Raw genomic sequence first — 20,956 nt, forward strand, 5'->3', positions numbered from 1 at the left:
TACGAGAATACGCGCTTCGAAAAATCGCGCCTGCGTAATTCGATCCAATTTGTCAGCAACTCGTTTTTCCCTTTGAACTTTTTAACTTCAATAACGATTTAACGCTATGAAAGTAATATGAGGAAACGATGCACGCGGAACGCGTGAAAAGAGACAAATCTTTTCCATATCCATATACGTAATTGCAAAAAAGAAATAGAAATCCGTGGAAAGCGAATGCGTCTCGTTGATGTAGAATATATCTCGTTAATCGTCGTTTCAACGCGTAAGAATCAGAAACGAAAATCGAAGAGGGAAATAAGTCGTTAAAACACTGAACGTTCAATGTTAAGAAATATGACGACCATTCCAAGATATAAACGAATTATTCGTGATTTCATTAAATTTCCACGTGGTGTTTCACCTTCTGCTGTCAGCCCCAAATACGCATAGTATACGCGAAAAATTCCACGGCCGATTTAATACGTAGGTAACATATCAAACAAACGAGGCCGACGGATAGGCCCGATGGCAGCAAAAGGTCTAATGAACTTGATACATCAACTTTCGAAGAAAGAAAAATACAAGATTAAAAATATCTATTTCACGAGTTAGTTCATCAGGAAAACTGATTATTCATCGTCCGACTTTCCTATTTCTAACTCCTCGACCAACCGTCACACGTTCCGGCGTGGTATCCTCTACCTTCCAGCATTTATCGTCCACGCTCGTTTGTCGCCATAAAAAGCATCATTAACGCGGACTGTTTCTTTCCTTTATTCTTCTTTTCCACTTCTCACCGCTTAACGTTTTCCAACTCCGACTCCGCCTATCCTGTTTGACCAGCCATTGTTCCGATTTTTTCGCTAGCTCTTCTTTGTGACGAGTTTTCGTAAGTTCGTTTTGTCGTGGTCGTGCAGAACCGCTTGGAACCCGCAGATATAAATTTTGCGAAGAAAAACGTCGCCACGCCGACAACGGCGTCAGAGAAATATTAGAACGCGACTCCATTTTATTGCTACTGCGCGATGAAAGCCGGTGCTGGCTCTTGCTGCTATGTAATATGAATCTAGTCACCCCGCAACCGGACAACTCGTAATTTTACGATACGCTTATTTCGCACCATTCGCCGTGCCGGTCTTCCGATTATCGATTTGAATTTATTGTTCCACTGGTTCCAACGCTTCCGGCCAGACAATCTTTCTCTTTCGACCCTCGCTCTTCTACGTTCGCTTCTGCTCTAACCGATATATAAGCTTAATATTGCGTATAAAAAAAGTATACTTCATTGTCTCCCTTCCGATATTAAGAAAAGTTATAAGTTTCCGATATCCGAGATCAAGAAATCTGGCACGTGAAAGAAATACCTATGAAATTAGTAGAAGCTTGAAAACGTAAGAGCTCGAAACTTTAATTACAGCTACGTGATATATACTGATAAGGCAAATCGGTCAACGGATATTTAACTTTACGCTTGTTAAAATGTCTTATTCGAGATATTCTATTCCTGAAATGTGTTATACGAAAATTCTGTTAAAGAAATAAAAACTTAACAGAATAAAAGACTGAGAGGTGTAAGAATAGAATCGATAGGAAGCATCGCAGGTATTGACAGATTGTTCGAGTTCGCTTCGACATTCAACGTTCCCGTCGAACAACTGTCCAATTAGCAACTCGCCGCAGAGAGAAGCTCTATCGATCGGCTAACAAAAAATTAATTTCCACAACAAAGGGTACGGGATTTGCTTTGCAGGGAACTTGGGCGTAAACAGCCGAGCGCGAACCATGAGAGGATGAGGCTGGAACGCAACGGTCAAAGGAGATCTCGGGATTAGAATCACATTTTATGCTAATAGAAACGCGACGAGCCTTGTCATTGCCGACTATTTTACGCAACTTAAGCAAATATAATTGTTATCGTTAACTAGCGCAAATAAGCTAACAATAACAATGATAATTCACCAACTGTATCGCTAATTGACATGCGATACGTCTATACGTAGGTCATTCATAGGTTTCACGCATGTGGCGATGGTGCAGAATTTATCCGCGCAATATGCGCACTCAGTATACCGCCGCATATTAGTGCAATGCACGATGCACAGTCCTAGTTCCTAGCAAACAAATGACTGTAATTTCAAAACTACTTTTATAATTCTTCTACCTGGCGAGCCATGTCTGGGGGACCTTTTTTCTCAAAATTTTCGGCCCGAATCTCGAGCTTCGCCTACCTTTCTCTACGTGACACGTTTGTAAGTACGCGTGGTAGATGCGAGTCAGCCAAGAGGTTCGCGCGAGGAAGCATTTCCGAAATTGCTAAGCTGGCATTTGCTAAGGGCGCGAGGCGATTCTTCTCTTGCGTACAAATCGCGATGAAATACCGATAGAAAACACCGTAGAAATTTCGAGAAACGGAAACACAGAAGGAAAGATGAAAAACTCGCGAACGAACCGACGACAGAACAGAAACGGAAAAAATCGATCAAAGAGACTCAACGATCGTCAGATATGAAAAAAGTATCCAGTGTCACGATATTTACAGGATTCTTAGAAAAAGAATCAAGTGAAAAGTTGAGAAGTCGGATACGTTGGTGATAATTTGATAAAGCAGTTGACACGGAGTTGGAGCAAGGGTGGTTTAGTATCGAAAACTGCGAAGAATGGAAACACGAGATGCGACTCTTCGAATAGATAGTCTCCGCATGACGATTACGATTATCTATCTGTGTATGTACGTATAATCATTTTCATCGTAAAAAAACGCCATTATGCAACATCTGTCGTCGTCCAACGCGATCATCTTCCACCGTCATCCATCTACAGTCTACATTCGTACACATACGTTTAATCCTTGAATTGCATCGGTTCTCAAGGGGCGTTCTTATGCCGCGAAGATGCATCGTCTCCCACGAGAGACTAGTTTTTCATAGACAAAACTGGAGTCAGCGGTATATCTCGATGAACTGTTCCGAGACACTTGTGACACATAATTTATCACGATTAACGTTCGTTCCTGCCATCGTATCTATGGTAATATTTCGTATCGTTGTCGTACGCACAATATCGACGCAAATACTTTTACAAGTTTGGAGTGTGTGTATTCTCTGGAAACTTAAGAAAACGCACGATCCCAGTGGAATTTCACGTTTCACAAACCCGCAGAAAGTTTCACGATCAACCCATGTATACTTGGATCTTTTCGTTCGTTAGCCAAGTTCGCTCTCTCGCGTCCAATTCACAGTTTCTTCGCTCGACCGAAAAACTTTACGCCTCCAAGGTTGGTTTTCTCTTCGCCAACGAGAAACTACTTTCGTACGAAAATATGAAAAGAGGATCGAACAGTTTTATGACTTCACGATCTAAACATCGAACAATATTGTACCGCGTACTCGTATCAATCGGTTTACCAAAAACACGCAAGACAGAAAGATCATTTGCGATTTTCATTTCCTTTGCCAATGCGACATCTAGTCCTTTCGGTTTCTCCTTTTATCAGGATTTCCAATACGGGACCTTTCGGTACATTTCATCGGTGGAACAACTTCGTTATTCACCCGCATTCTTCATTCGTAGAGTAACCAAAGAAATTCACCTTTGGAGCAACTATCCGGACCAAAAGGCGTACTTTAAACGAGTCGCTTAGGATTCGTTTCTCTATTCCTTTCTTCATTTTCTTTTAAACTCCTGTCTTTATGCTCGAAAGAGGTTGTTCGAAAGGTTCGTCGAGAAGCGGTTTGTTAACAAATGACTGAAACGGACCGCTTTTCCTTTGCTGTAGTATGACAGTTTCGTCGTAAGTAACCATGGGAAATAAGTGTAGCGATAATAATGAAAATTCGTTAAATATTCATTGATCAATTGTTACACGATTTCAGGCATCGTTTAAGGAGGTATCGTCTTCATCAAGAATGACGATCGACCAAATCGAAAAGGATTAGTCGCGTTAAACCGATAACCGACACAATGATATTTTCCATCACGATGTTTGCCCTTCCCTTGTTAAACGGTTGTAGACAATCCAGAGGATTTAATCAAATTACAAGGGATACTCGACGCGCAAACACCGGTATAAACTAACACAGACGATCCTGTCAGCATCGATCGATACGATTATATATCACCGTTTCTGTAACCAGAAGAAATATGTAGGTACATGTACATATACATACAGACACATATATACTACTAGATGCGATCAGAGAGGCGTAAGTTTGGTTGGTCGACAATTGCCGACTGGCACGACTGTTAATTTATAACTGTCTGCAAGAGGAATCGTATTCGAACGGGAAGATAAAAGAAGGACCTGTTACGCGCACGTTGAAACGTACATATGTCACCGCATCAGTAGCAATATCGAGTTATCGATGATTTCCAATTTATTCGTTAGCTAATAAATACTTCCAGGCACGATCAATCTCGTAAGAAATTTACGAGCTTTCGTGTAACCTTGAACGTCCAATTCCCATACGTTGAAAGACATCGAAAAACAATCGAAGAAACTACGTATACTTCTCTAACAAGATTTCGACGTTTGCCTCGAGATTACAAAAATCCCTCTCCGATACTTAACGTCTAAGCGATTCGATCGTTGAAATGGCTGCTCTACAGATTTCGAAGCTTCGAGGAAGATCGTATTGTGTTTCTCTGGTTTCGAAAAAGAGGGTTCGAAAAACATCGCGACGCATACAATTTCCTTAGAAGGCGTTTCAATGTAGCAACTTGGCTGCCTGCGATTCAATCGTAACGTTGATAGAACGTGATCTACATTCCTGGAGACGATCAACGAAATGTACTTTCGATAATGTGCGCGAGTCCTGCAAATGCATGCGACGAGTTGCAAAACTTTAGTTCGCCAGCACACACGTCGAGCAGAAGTTACGACTGCCGCTTTGAGGAGACTCCGCACTTTCAATCGTTCCAGTGAGTACTTAGGAGTAACGAACGCATTTTCATAACCGCATCATCGACTCAAGATGGCAAAAGGCAACGAAGCGACAAACGTAAATCGGAAGGTATATAGAACGTTCTTTTATCGAACATGCGTGCAAACGTGGATTTTCACTCACGTTAAACGAATTAGCTTATAACGTTTTTACGATAAACAGAAAAGCTATCATTTTAATAACGTTCGAGTTTCTCTGTAAGTTTGTTATCAAGTAACAAAATACGCCACACGTAGATTAAACTTTGCAAATCATTTTCGTCGCTGGCGAGATCTACCACTTTAACGTAAAGCGATTATTACTTTTAATACGTTGTTTCACTACAGCGTAAAAGTAGTACGAACTTCGTAACGAAGTTAATAGTGTACCTATTATTGAGAGTAAACGTTCGAAAAGCTAATTCGTTTACAGTCTTTTATCAACTGTGTTTCTACTATTAAGTTACTTTGCCTGGCTATTCTGCTCTTTGTTTAATCTTATTCGTGTTATATTGCTTCACTCGCGCGATTGCTACTCGTAATGCTTGCGTAAAACGGTTTATCCCGTTGATCTAAGTAAATATACTAAATTAAACAAAAATTAAATTAACTTTTTATCATTTTCACGTAATATGTGTACGTCAAAGCGTCCATGTAAAAATCAGCGTTTGACAGGATATCGATTGCGTGCTTCAATGACGCTTCACTTTTTACAAATTCGTTAATCGTTATATGTTTTCTCGCGATGCTTATCTACGTACAACCGCAACGGCGATGAAATAAATAAAATGTGTAGGTATACGCATAAATCAATAACTGCGAAAGTTGTAAAAAAATGGCTGCTCGTTGAAAATAACGGTCACCGTAAGCGAGACGTCGAAAGCAAAAAACGTGGAATCGTAAGACGTAAAATTCCGACAGCAATTCGCTGGCGCGTTGGAAACATTATCCGTAGAGAACGAGCAGAATAATAAGCGAGGCCGAAATTGGGGGTGCGATAGGTAGGCGTCGACAGGCCGCAAACATAAGACGTTCAAAGTTGGTGAAAATGGGAAAGTCGGTATGCTCTCGATAAACTGCATCCTACAGAAATTTCCGAATCTTAATTGCGAGTAAATGGTGTGTAACGACGTGAAATATTGCCCAGAAAAAGATGCTGACTCTTATTACGGTCGGACGAGGAGCGAACCGCTTAATCCGGTAACTTCTCTCTTTGCGTTTCCACACCTGGTGGAAAACGCTGACCCGTCATTTCCACTGCCAATCTGTCACGCGCGAATCCAACAGAAAGGAATACCTAATAAGACTAAGAAAAGGAATATGTATCTTTGCCCAGTCGCCTTTTCCATCTCCATTTGCGTTCTTTATTAATAGATATGCCGCGTTTCCTCTGTATTCTATCTTCTAAATTTCGTTCGTCCGTGCTCTTCGTCTTGATTTTTCTTCCATCACCGTAGACACATCGTATCTACATCGTATCCATTCGAAGATATTCAAGTTGAATACCGTGAAATTACTAACGACGACTGATTGAACTTGGATATTATTAATCGCTGACAAACGATAACGATCAACGAAAGGAGGCTAAAAGATCGGGTGAGGATTTTTATCGTGTTTCGGACTATTTCATCGCAATTAAGGACCGTGGCCTCGTTAGCGCGAAACGAACCACGACTTAATTTTAATCTCAAACAACGATCAAACCAAACATCGACCATGGTCGTTCGTCTTATCCGCTCGACGTTTCGCTCATCTTGTAATTTCGTTTGGTAACTTCCGATGAAACTTTCCCGATCGTGGCACCAACTCCTTTTCTCTAATTGATGGTTCAAACATCTATCACACGTTCTTGTTGATACAAGCAGACACGATTTTACGATATAACGAAGAAAACGAAGCTACACCTCAGATATGACGAAGAAGCAAACCGAATAATCATGGTGACGATAGCGGTACCGATGCTAACACTTGTGGTAAAAGCAATGACGATGTTACGAAGCCACAGTGTTAAACTGTTTCTCCTGTTGCAGGATTTGCATTTCCGTGCAAGAGAATCCTTGTGCAGCGATATGGTAGACAGTAATCTGGATGCATCGGCAAAGCGTGATGCGCGCGGCACGGTCGTAACGCGTCGAGGTGTGTTGGCCACGAACGGGCGCAGGCGTCGTGCCCAGGTACGTTCGTCAGTCGTCGGCCGAACTTGAAACGCACGGTTTCGTGTTCTCGTCGCGGAGCAATTACGACTGTCCTCGCGCCAAAACGTCGACACACCTACATACCTCTACCCTTTCACTATCTGGCGCTTCCGGGTGCATCGATCAATCGTTTACGATTCGCGTGTCATCGTACGGCATCCAAAGCGTCTTCGCTGAACTGTCTAATTTTCGCGTGTCTGTTACCTATCCGATCGGAAGTTCGTTTCTCGTTGGTCGTGATCGGTCTGTGTTTCGAATTTGCAGCAAATCTGTCGTACGTACGTACAAAGTTACCGTGCACCACGACACGCGTAAACTAAAACAACGTGATTAGGGGTAACTCGTGTGAACCTCGGTATACGCTTGCAAATCGTGTCTGTGTCGTTATAATCTTTTATTTTTCTTTGTACACTTTTGTTCAATGTCCTTCGAGGACGACGCATACCATCCGATAATCTATTCAAGACCATCGGATTTCATCCTCGCATGCCGTTTTGCATACACGTATATCGTCACATAAATTTTTGTGCCCATTCGAAACTCAATCGAGAACAATGTCTGTAGGTCGAAAGAATTTCATTCCCTTTGCAATTTCATTGCTTTCACGATCCATTTGCCTCTTCCGATCCATCGACCAATCATTGCGTCAGAAAATATATGCGTTAAGCTATTTGACTGTTCGTGAAATAGTAGCATTTACGATGCTCGTATTTCAAAATTCCATTTCTAATCGTAGCAGATATACTGGAGCGAGGCTTTTCAAATGAATTTAGTTTACTACTACTGGATTCTATTCTCTTTACAATGGTCTTAAATACGACACGCGTTTCGTTGCTGCCTCGTAAATGCATTTATATCCGTAATCAGAGACTAATTGAATCTCTTGTACAGAGTGCAACCGAATCTGTATAGGCGTTGCTAGTTTCAGTGAAATTAATCGGATCATAACTATCGTACAACGCGCGGACACGCTTTCTCGTAGATAAGAAACGTTCTCGTTTTAATTCAATGCTGTTGCTTTCTTTTTGCTACATCTAAATTACTATACATCACAAACCTACGCTTATTTCTTTTCTTTCGTTCGTCCTGATTAATTTATTTGTGCATTCTTCTCTTCCCTTTCATGGTAGCGATAATTTTACGTTTCTAGAATCAAATGCAAGAAATATTCGATTACATTTGGAAAGCTAATAAGACGTTACATGTATAAAAGTTTCATACGGAATTTGCTCCGACGAACGAAAAACACAAGTTGCAACACATGCGAAGAATGATGCTTGTTCGAAGTACGGCTCACGATTTCGTCGAACGATAAGTGGTAAGAGCTTCTATCGGACATAGTCCAAAATTCATTGTATGCACAAACTTGCTTAATCGATTTTGCTCCATCGATTCCGTGTCTTTCGATTTCTGTTCTACGTCTCCTCTGTATACGCAGACTGACAAAATAAATCTACAATTTTCCCGTCAACGATCGAAAATTCGCCTTAGAAGATTATTACCAAGTCTAAAATCTTAAAGGATTGTTTTTAATCTAGAAAAAGGCGAATTTTTGGACCATAATTAGCTTCGAAATGCAGTCCCTCCAACACTCGAGTTACCGCATCGGCGGCTTTGCACCGCTAGTTACCTCCTTCGACATTATGACACCGCAATTACACGAACAGTAAACTTTATACCACAAATTACAACGACGCAGAGATAGACGAGACAACTTTGACGCCATAGCTGTGCAGCCGGAGATAACTAGGTACATAGAACGTTTATATCAATTTCTTCCCAAGGCGTACGTAATCCATAACGATTCGATCTCGCTGAATTGATCGCTTTCGCTGTAATCCATCGAACGATGCAATGGTAGTAATAATGGAATTTTAAACGATTTTAAATGATATTCGTTTTCGCAGACTTGAATACACCAGTTTCAATTCACCTCGAATGAATCGAGATTTAAAATATAACTCGACGGATTTTACATTTTATCACTTTAACAGCGTTACACGGATAAATCGCAAATGACAAACAAAGGAAATATCACGTCCTACGATAACAAGCAACCGAACAATCCAACGCTCGAGAGAGCTCTACTAAAGAAAAATTAACGCGTGACTGTATTTTATTTTACTTAGTGTATAAAGCGAGCGTAAAATACGCCACATTTTCCGACACAAGAGTGTCGTATAATTTAATAACGCAGACCCAATGTTCCTTACGTGCCTGGATTTCTATTCTATATACATAAGTTCTCTCGACGACGAACGGTAAACTTCCGCCAGACAGCGAGTTCTACGACGAATAGTTCTACTCAACGTTTCATTATTTTAAAGACTGTTAAATTGATATACGTATATATATATATATAATTTGTGGTGGCGATGCAATCGCAATTCTTCGCGATGAAAAGTTTTCAATAGAGCTTTAGCGATGAAAACTCTATACAACGTGCGCCAAGTGAGATTCTTTTGTTAGAATGTATCGTTGAAATTCGGTTAAGATGTCATCGTTGCGTTTCGTGCATTATTTATTCCCTAATCCCATTGAATGTTTGACGTCCAAGATAAAAGCACGGGCAAAAACATCCAGCAAGCTCGACAGCTGCGTTTAGACCCGTGGCTTTGTTTCCTCCTGCTCGGAAAAAGAGGACGATCCTCTTCTAATCGCACCAAGCAAACCGTCCGTCATTCTCATGCTCGACTGAATTGCGGCCGGGGAAAAACTCAAAACCGAGGTTCGGCTCAAGAAAGGGAAACAAAACCGACCGTAATCTATGAAATCCCGAGGATCTTTGCCAACGTTGCGTTTTATTAGAATCGTTTACTTACGAGATCGCCAAGATTTAGTGGAAGAATACTTGCGATACTCGCAATCGCAATTGAATCGAAAAAGAGAAACGCTTTTCAATTCGCCTTTTAAATATTAAATAAAGAAAGCACGTGTTAATGTATAATAATGTTAAAAGGCAACCGTCCGAATAAGCAATCTTTTCCTCTTTTCCTTTAACGCACAATTCTTTCTTACTACATTTATTTATTTATTTATTTAGTAGAAAATTTAAATAAATTGAAACTATTTGTCCGCGCTGTTCAACGAGCAAAGTACAATTATGTATTGTACTTTTCATATTGTTCTAACAGGGCTTTCCCTGAAAATGAAAGAATTGGAAATGAATCGTGCATTCGTGTTTCGTGCAACAATGCGTGATCGATTGTCGGAAAATAAGATAGCTTCGGATAGCGTCGAATTGAAACGCTCGACCGAACAGTTTCCGCGCGATTATCGTATCGCGTGGACCGTCAATTTCCCAAACTATACGAGACTACGTTCTCCGGTCGCGTTCAACAGAAAAATATGGAACGGATTCGGTGTTTGGTTTCATTTCAGAGTGTTAATAAATCACCATGTAGAATCGCCTTTTCGCCATTTCTTTTCTCCAACGCAAGATGTAGGAACGAATAAAAGAAAATAAGGAATGATAAGAATTCGAAATAAAATACACGACTAAACCAAGACCGGTTTAAAACTTTATCGATCGTCCGTCATATCATTGAGTATTCGCGCTTCGATAGGCGCATATATAGCCTGATAATTGGCAGACCATAGGACGACAAAGCAACGTAAAGTCGGTGAACGAAACTCGCGGCGCGTTCTTTACGAGAGAAAGCAGAGGAAATACGCGAAGAAACGAGAAAATGTTGAAATGAGCAGAAAACAAGTATACGTGACTGTAAAGGAACAAAAGCAGAGCACGATGCGACTGACTCCTCGTTGACGCCGCATTTTCGCCTGTATCGGCTAGCTAAAATGCAAAAGAGTGAACCTCGTAGAGAAAGAACAGGCAGGAAAAGCTCGAAGGAAGTGGATATTTCGCCTGGAGAAAATTTGAATAAAATCAGCGGGATAGTAGTTTCCTCTTTGGTCTTTCTCTTTCTTTCGTGCCTGTTCCGCCCACCACTACCGACTTCCTGTCTTCCTTCCACCTCCCTTTGCGCTCGCTAAAGAAATGCAAGTTTAGCGCTGAAAACTCGTAAAAAGCCTTGGCCAGGCCGAACTACCGCAAGCTCTTCGTTGTCACAGCACCTGCGGTCCGAATATCGACTCTCCTTCCCTTTTTCTTTGATATTCAACTGTTCACGCAGCCAGACTTTGCTTTTACTTTTTCTTCATTCCCACCATGGCAGCGCTTTGCGAATTCCGCTGATCATTCTGACCGCTGGACTGATCTAGAAAGGGCTAAACAAAAACTTTTCGCAGTCGTGGTCGTGGTCGTCGTTTGCTGGAATCAGTGCCCAGTCCCTTGACTGAAATATTAATCACGATGCATTGTACGTACATGATACGTATGTATACGTCAACTCGATAATGAAATTGCAATTATCAAGTTCGTAACAACGTTTCCCAATTCAACTGTCAAAAGGAAGAAGAAGTTTCCTTATATAGTGCTCGCTCGAATAGCCCAAGGGTTAGGTACATCGACTAACTGCGTAGGGCGAAATTCGCGTAGTTTCGGAGTAGCCCTCCCCTTCCTCACTCCTCAAGCAACCAAAAACCTGAAGTAGATACTCACATACATATATACACAAGTTTATATTTTTCCAATGCATGTGCTTATGCCTGTATATTCACTCGTATTCTTCACTATACAATGGTACCGTATGTAAGACGACTTGATGCCAACTGTTTTTCTGAAATTGCTGCTGTATGCATCGAGCAGCAACGTCGAATTCAAACAATTGACAAACTATTTGAAAAAATAGAAGATACGAATTCATTTGTTTTTACGCCTGCATACAATGAAACTGCGACTGTGCAGCTCGCAGTGTCACCGTTTCTTGTACGCGCGGGCAATTTGCGAGGAATTAGTTCGCACGAAAGCATTTACATTCGTTCTTCTTAGTCTCTGCTATTCGCCATGGTAAAGCAAAGATATGTTAAATAAATTGATGCAAAATAAATGTAAAAAAAAAGAAATGAAATTTGTCAGCGAAAAGACCCGCATGTAATCGAAAACGCCTTGTTCTAGGGATCACTGTCTTTCCTATTTTAACCGAGAAACTGTAGTCGTAAGAGAAGAATTCGTGCGGAGCAAATATTTTCGCCTACTTCTAAAGCGAAGCCGTAGTCTCTGTTACGCACGTCCTCGCAAAATCAGTTTTTCCGCAATCGTTTCGTCTCATTTTTCCGGTATTCTTATTCCCTTTGATGTCAAACGTAGGACTTTCTTATCTATTTTCGATTTTCCGCTTTTTACTGTTTTCATGACATCCGATAGCGTTCTATGCACGAAACGAATCCTATTGTACAGGTGCATGTACATGAAAATGTTATCGTCTCCACGCGCGACTAAAAACACGACTAAACATGATGACACGAGGAAGGCAGGATATTAACAGCGAGCAAAGAGACAGAGATTGATTAACCTTCGAATTAAGCATTGTCGTTTAACAAGCTCGTACCACATTGCCAGTTTCGACTGTCGATTTTCTGGCTAATTCTGTACGGCACCGTACTAGAGTACATCGTACGAGGTAATTCCAACCGAGGTGAGTAAAGACTTTTGGCCCTGCTCCTTCATTTGCGAAAACCTGCCAGAATTACGTAGTAGAACGACTACCTATCGTACAGTTTTCAACAGGCGCGTGCAACGATCATTTTCTCCGGAATATTCCTTATCTGTCCAATATCCAAGTGGAATATTTCATTTCCTTGGGTTTTGTACTTCCGTTCTCGATTCAGCTCAGCCATCGTTTAAGTCACCCTCTCGATAACCACGTATACGAGATCGTATTCTACACGCGGTCCGAATCATTCTCCAAGCACTTCTGTCCTCCGCACTCGCCATTCGGAGCAAGAAATCTGCAAAAAAATTGCCGCATTCTACCACGGATTTCGTTATTCGACCAAATGCACCTTACCAAAACGATCTTTGAAATAGGAAACTAGTTCTATCGAAAATCTTCTTCCCCCTACGATTTTTCTCTTCGCTGCGCAATCGCATTTACATATTTATCGCGAGCGACACGTTTCGAACCGATGTCAAAACATTTCAAAGGCACCGCTGTGTCTTCCATCGAAATCGCGACTGTAACACAATATCTGCGGGTGTAAACGCTATTCGACCATGTAACGCGATTAATTAAAACGAAATACAACACTGATATTAACAATAGTTCGAGCAGTACAATACGAAAGATCGGTCAACGTTATACGATCGCTTTAATTCTACTTGCTATAGACAGCGATCGATTAAAATAGAAAGACGATGTGATACGAAGTCCGTGAGACAACAGAGAAGCGATATCGTGTCAATACATTTTTCTACAACAAACATCGGGCGAGAATTAAAATATCTAAACGCTCGGTAGTTGTGCCGATCGATTCGATGGATCAGTCACAAGTAGAATAAAATCGAGTAGAGTCGAGTCGAGTCGAGTCGAGTCGAGTCAATAGGTTCGTGTTTCCCCCTCGAACTCATCGATCTCGACTGCGAGATCCTTCCTTATCTCGCACGAACTCGTTAATAACGTCGGATCCGTATAAACGACATTAAAGCAAAGAATCCGTAGGAACGTATCAACCCCTCCGATCTGGCGGTGCTGCCATTCCGAGGGATTGTACGTTCGGAGAGGGTCAGCTGGTATGCGTACGCAAAATTGCGCACAATCCGTTTTAACTCCGAGCAAGAGAGATCAGTATCTCGGTTCTATTATCGGAAATAGCATCTGCAATGGGAATCGGTGCTTCGATGGCCAGTCAGCTCACCTAAAACACGACAACGGAGCGGTGCATCGATAACAGGTAGTACATCGGTCTTAGGTGAAAAGATTTCATTTAAAGATAATGGCTATTGTTGACTGATATGTCTTATCAACCAGAAATCCTGCAGCTCGGAACAACGGACGTGTTTTGGAGCTTTTCAGAATTTTCACCAGCAAGGTGTTCGCATGTTTCAAAAAAATCCCTGCTGGCTATAAACGGTACTCGCGAAAAAAAAACAGATTTCTAAAATGGGTTTCGATGCAAGCGAAACGATCTAAATATTTCAGTTTCATTTTTCTCGACGATCCCGATCTTTAAAATCGTAAAACGCGTTACACGAAACTGACCATTACGTAAAGCCAAAGAGCACCGGCTGCTGCTACCAAAAAAAGGATTAGAAACAGGGAAAAATATTTTGTTTTATGATATCGATTTTCAGTTCGCGCGATGAGCTAAAAAAATAACAACTTGCAGCATCGCATTGCTTTCGCGTTTTTACGTCGACGGATGGTCTCGGCAAAGGGCGCTCAAACTCGCTCTACTGAAGTCCGATAAACGAGAAGTACCTTGTCGGCAGATGGTTGGACAGGGGAGCGCGATTCAGAGCGAAAAACAATAGACAAATTGAAACGTTTAATAAACCACGTGAAACCTCGGCCACTAACTTCGTTTACTGCAACCTGACACGAAACAATCTATGTATCTGTTACCTGTTACCAACAAGAATTTCACCACGATACTCCAACCAGTTTGAATCGTTCGTTTGAGTTCGTTCGATCGATTAAATTGATCATCCAGAAACTAAAACGTTTGATCAATTTCGTGGGCTTTTTGTCATTTGCAGACTACGTATTAATAGCGTTAATGTTACCCTGTCAGAGAAAAACGGGAAATAAACATCTGCCAAATAGTAGCGTCATACCGATTATTCATAATTTGTTGTAACGAAAGCATGTTCGCGGTTTTTACAAAATTTCAAAAGAGGCCGAGCTATTAACGAGGCATTATCCGTCACACTGGAAATAATTTTGACGGGAATTAGACATTCTTGAACATCTCGTCGTTCGCATTTTACGTCACGCCGAATTTTCGTATAACAATGCTGCGCGAACATCGTCAGCCTGGTCCTCCGTTGCGGAAGTAACGTCAAAATGCAGATGACCGAATATCACGCCGCTAATTGCGCTCTTTTCACTGGCAAAATTCCGGTAGCGCATGGTTCGACGGAACGAAGGTGAAAATAACGATGGTCGAATGAAACGAACAACCGCGAATCCGGGCAATTATAATCGATGCATAGTGGTATGCCATAGCTCGCAACGATCGGTGAGTAGCGAACAGCTAGTAGTGGATTAATTGAATCGACCGTAAATTGCAATCGACGAAGTTGCAGGGAAATTTGCAGGGTGCGCGCGATATGTCACATATCCGCGTCTCGTAATACGCGAGCAACTACGTACGTGAAATACCACGACTCTATATTCGGAACTTATTCGAACGTAGACGTGGACAGATGCGTGCTTATCGAGTTGTCCACTGGATCATCGTATAATAACCAACCGCGTCAAGACAAATATGCGGTGAGCAAGTTTTGACGCGAGCTACTGCGCCCATATTTGTGTTCGATTTTACCTCCTGTTGTAACCGCAGACTTCCGCTTTTCACGTCGCACGTCCATATACCGATTGATCTATCAGCGTTACTATCCCATTACCGATGATCTATTTTTCTTTCCACTATGAGAATCTGTTCCTTCTCGACTGCTATATACAATATACATATATATCTGATAGCAATAACGAGTTTAAAAGCCGATTTCTCATTCTCCTCGATTAAATACTGATCAGCCTAGCACCGAGAAATCATGATTCTCATTCAGCCTTCTCCTGTCCGGGTCGCTTCGAACATGCTTCTTTGAAAGCAGATAGCAGACGAAGTCTGCTACTCATTGACAGTACCTGCTTCGAAGCTTTCTCTATTCGTTACGTCAAATGTGACGTCGTCCCTTAAATTATGTTCAATTGATCGTCTATTACTAGTCGAACCATTGGTGTCGGCATAAAGTTTTCAGTAGCCAAAGACAAACAGGCAAAGCCCTGTGCAAGTCCAGTGGAACTCAACACCTGCCCCTAGCGACAAATTATCGTCCTCCGTTAGCGGAACGATTTAATACTCGATTTAGGGAAGGACCGTTACTTGGGCGCAACCCGCCATTAGCCCGACCGACCGTGGCCGAACTTTATGGTACCAACGACGATGAATAATGGCGCTGCAGAAAATCGTTAGCTTGCCATTAACGGACGTCTCGGTAGGAAATCCTGCTGGTAAACACTCGTAAACCAGACATTCGGGATCTTGATAATGGATATCGGATCGCGGACCCATCGAACATATGTAAAGTTCTCTGTCGAATCGTTTCGACGATCGTCTGATCTTATGGTCGATTACTACATATTCCGTTCGATTCGATAAATCGTGCGATCAAACACCAAGTTATACACATGCACATACATGCTACGTACCTACATTCATGGAGCATACGACGCTCTTAAATTATTCTGAATTCTGATACGAATACCCATTATATCAGCCATATATTTGATAGCGGCGAAAATAGCAACGATCACGAATACCGTACTGTCGACAAACTTTCATCAATAATCCGTAAACAACAGAAAAGGCAAAGTTCTGATAAAAAAGAAGAAGCTTTGAAAGAAAGCAACGATCACGTTCAACGGTGGAATTTTCGATATCGAAGGTAGAAAGTTTCGCACAGAGAGCAAACCGCAACAAGAAGGGGACAAAGCGAAGGCAAAAGGAAGAAAGGAATGAAAAAAACGGCAACGAAGAAAGCAATCGTCCCGTAAATCAGTTAGAAACGGTAGAAGAAAACATCGGAACGCAGGTAGCTTCCTTCCGGCACGTGCGGCCGAGAAAAATTTTCAAGCGAGCTTTCGGCTTCGAACGATTCGTCGTAAGTTCAATCAAGAAAATTGCAACGAATCCAATTTGATGATTGGGGACCATTTTTATTGTTCTTATCTCGCTTACCTATATCACGTTCTAGCCAAGCGATTTCGCGATAAACCAAATTTATTCCTTTTGCCTTTCTCGACATACCTGAACGAATACGCAACGATAAAACTAACGTAAAGCAGAGAATTTAAACTATGTGGCTAGGGAAAACGAAATCTGAGGCGAGAGAAAATTCTAGTAAATACGAAACTTTCGAACAAACTAAGAATCATAGGTGCCGGCGAAACGCCAGAAAAAGTGTCGATTATCTTCTGAAATAAGAATAAACATTTTTTAATGGATTGGACTTTGTAATTTTTGAAAGAATAAGAAAATACAAGTAAAAGAAGCGCAAGAGAAAGCAGATAACGAAACGAGATTAATCGATATACGTCGTAAACGATGTTTTTACTAACTTTATAATTTTAGAGAGATCAGTACGAGTTTAACATTCTCATATTTTTAGCCATGTGCATCAAAATAAATATACGATTTATTATTCAACCTGTGCGCCGTACACGCAACTAGATCTCATTTTTCTGACTTTCATAAGAGACGGAAGCTTTATTCCTCGAAAATATGTTTAAACTGAAGCTTCGCAAAAATTTCACGACGTCATGCATACTTAAGAGCGATAATTTACCGAATGTACAAAAATATTGGCATTGTTGATATAATGCACGACAACCTAGTGTTTTTAATTTCGTATTAGACTCGCTACTACTGTAATAATTTTGCAGCGTGGTTTTACTTAATCATAATAAGCACGATGCGTTGCACTGCCAGCGGCAGAATTCCCGGGCCAATTTACGGCATGTTTCCTCCGAATAACCTGTATTTGTTGTGTCTTTTCTTCCTGTATGCCCTCCTCCCCCTCGCCCCTCTCTCTCTCGCTTTGTTTCGTTTTTCAAATCCGTTGTGCTTCCCGTGTTTTTTACTTTTTCGCAATAATTATGCTTCGCGAACCAACAATTTTTGCGTACTCCTAAACTCCAATACTTATCGAAAGATAAATACATCTTTCTTTCTTCCTCTTTCGATTTCAATTAAATTTCGATGATTATCAATCGCAGGTTGCGTTTTGAAGTTCAACAAATTCTGTCCACTCTTTGTACATTCACAAGTTCTCGTTCACAAGTATCGTTCCCTCGTTACGACAAGAATCACTAAAAATTCTCTTTTAAATAGGGTTCAAGATCTGAACAATCAACTTATCACTTTCTTGGCGTTATATGTTCACGTAACAGAATTACAGCGTATCTGCGAATACATACGAACCATTGAAAAATGAACGAAATGGTCGCGTGGTTTAAAGTTGAGAACAGCGCAACGACTATCGTCAGTACCATTATTGCGGCAAGAAAGAAACAGAGTTTAGCGGAGCATGCGTAAAAAGCGTAAAAATCGGTAGAAAACATTGGCAAATGATGGTAAGACTTGTCACGGAGGACTGGAACGCAAAGAGTCGTAGAGTTCAAGCGTTTACATGAGCGTTATCTTCATCGAGATTTATTGATCGATGCACTCTACTTCCGCGACCTATCCTACTCACATGGGATTTCAGCCATCTTTCTCCCTCTTCCTCTACTTTACTCTCTACCCTTATATCTACCCTCTTCGTATCTATTCGACTCTATCTCCTCTTCCTCCCTCGTACCTGTTTCTCTCGCGGGTCGGGTATTCGATTGGGGTCAGGCACTTGGATTTCACACGATCTATAATGCAGGCCTTTCGAATGGGATAGAGATAGAATACCGAAGAGGCTACAATGAGCACATGCTCGAAAAATGGCAATGGAATACGCGGCGTGAAGGAAACTACAGCCTGAAGTTCTAAAGCGTAGCATAAGGTCCGACGGGCACGAAAATCCATGGGAAAGCGTCGGCGCGCCGCGCCACAGCCTATCAAACCGCTCGAAAGATTTCAAGTTCGCTTTCATACATAAATGTTTTACTTCGTCGTATAATCGAGAGACGACTCGTTAACTGAGAGTTTAGTTACCTGGTTAATGACTGCAAAAGCAACAAAAATGGATCGTCGTCGACAGAAGCTCGAAAAAGATATCGCGTAAAGAGCGTGTAGCAACGTGACTAAAGTCGAGCAATCGAGCCGATGATGTTTCACCTGTTTCGTTAACAAAATTAATACGATTCAGTTTTGATTCCAGTTTCGATTCCAATCCAGCTATATATACGCAGATAGTTACGTTCTTACTACTTCCTTTTCAACGAATTCGACTTGCTTTTCTTTGGACCTGTTACGTCTACTATGAGCATTTTCTCCAAACTACGTGCTCAAGTATATACACTAATAGGAGGTTTTAATACGTTTAGGGGAGAGATACATCGTGCAATGTAACTTTGAAAATGTCGCACAGTTTAGAACGGGACCGAGTTTACCCCAGCTCCGTAATCCCAGCGGCCGTTCCCTAATACGTCGGTCGAAGCCGACCGCAACACCAGACGTCGAGTTTGGCATTACAAGCACTAAATCCCGTCAAACCTATCAGCTCTTGGTTCCACATTCTCCTCCATCCTCTAACTACGTTCCTATATCCGTGTCTTCTCTTTTGTTCATACGCACGTGAAATCCCTCCAATTCCAATATTTTTCGTGATCCTCTTTTTTTTATCCTCGACTCCAGCTAATATCCCTAATAACAACCATCGCAAATATTTGACAAAAATATTAGAATTGCAAAAAAGTGATAAATAGTAAATCTGAATATTTCCATAGTTTCAAAATGGCTAACGTTCGACACCCATTAAAACCTAATAAATCGAATTGAATCGATTCGCGCGCACTAGGAGAACGTAGGAGTTTGATTAGCCAGTGGATAACGAACAAGGGGTTTCACGTCGGATTCTGTGCCATGATTCATCAGCCTTTCAAGAATGATGAAGAGAGGTACGCGCTCTACCCTACTCCCCTCTCTCGTTTCGAAGTCCCTTCTTCGATCGGACGAAAGAGCGGGCGAGAGAAAGGACACGGAAAAGGGAAAAGAGAATCAAGGAAAACACCGTACGCTCGGCTTAAGCCAAGAATTCGTCTCTTCTTTGGACGTCTTTCATTCTCTCGTCCATTCGTCGGTGCTGCAATCTCGAGAGCTCTCCTTACCACGTTTGACATTGATAGGGTACGCGTACAACCTTTCACTCTTCCATGTCCCAAGGAATTTCAGGAGAGAAAAAGTCGATGGAGCAGGGAAAAAGAATAGTAAGGAACGGCATCTTTCGCGTGGCATCGCTTGTCGAATAAAATGCTGCTTTTTTCCTAGGGCATATTGAAGCCCGACCAGATCTTACGCGAGTATGCAAGTGTTAAGAAACAAGTGGGAGGACTGGAAATAAATACGACTTTGCGAAAAGAAGAATAAATATGAGAGAAATGACGTATTTGGTAGCAAATACGTCGATGGTTATGCTTCGCATATTTCTTCACACGCGTACAGATCGTTTGTTACTTTTTTAATCGTAGCATGTCCGATATTGGTATCGCCATATCATAATTTTTAATTAATCAACGTATATTTATATGTTCCGTAAATACGAAGTTGTGGATAAAAAATTGTGATAACGAGGAGTCCTTAGCGATGAAATAATTAACGATCGTAGCAAAGACCGTATTCCGGTTTCAATTGATCAGCATGTTCAATTCGATCGCCAAACTAATCTAGAACGTACACGATTCAAAAAATAAACGTCGATGATCAGGCATACGAAATGTCACTTGGTGTACTTTACATACTACTTACAGATTGCATGGATGATCGTTGCAGTTCGTAAATCCAATTAATTTCTTTTTCTTTTTTTTTTTTTTACAATTTTCGATCGAGTATACGAGCAAAAAAGCTCGCAGCATCGATTCTCCATGCGGAACTCGATTCTACCGACATCGGAAACGGTCAACGATTATTCGCCGATGTATTCAGCGATTTGAAAGTCGTCGAAGTTAAACTACTTCATTTTGTTACTTTTACTACATATTTCCCCAGTTCTCTGGTTTTGTTTTCATTTCACCATCTTCCTGTTTCGACAGTGTCTAATGCGTCCTTGCGCAAATGGAGGAGAACGAAGAGACGGAAAGAAACG

The 20,956-nt window shown here is 41.3% G+C and overlaps 1 protein-coding gene across 1 annotated transcript in view; it reads left to right on the plus strand.

Annotated features, from left to right (window-relative positions):
• Window positions 1–7,105: 7,105 nt before the first annotated feature.
• Window positions 7,106–20,956, plus strand: part of LOC117154907 (opioid-binding protein/cell adhesion molecule) — a 36,463-nt gene continuing 22,612 nt past the window's right edge. The window contains exons 1-2 of the mRNA XM_033330323.2: window positions 7,106–7,450; window positions 8,246–8,413. The gene's annotated coding sequence lies outside the window, so the exon portion shown is untranslated. The remainder of the gene's footprint in view (window positions 7,451–8,245; window positions 8,414–20,956) is intronic.

Source organism: Bombus vancouverensis, chromosome 9 (genome assembly GCF_051014615.1).
Source record: "Bombus vancouverensis nearcticus chromosome 9, iyBomVanc1_principal, whole genome shotgun sequence".
NCBI classification, from domain to species: domain Eukaryota; kingdom Metazoa; phylum Arthropoda; class Insecta; order Hymenoptera; family Apidae; genus Bombus; species Bombus vancouverensis.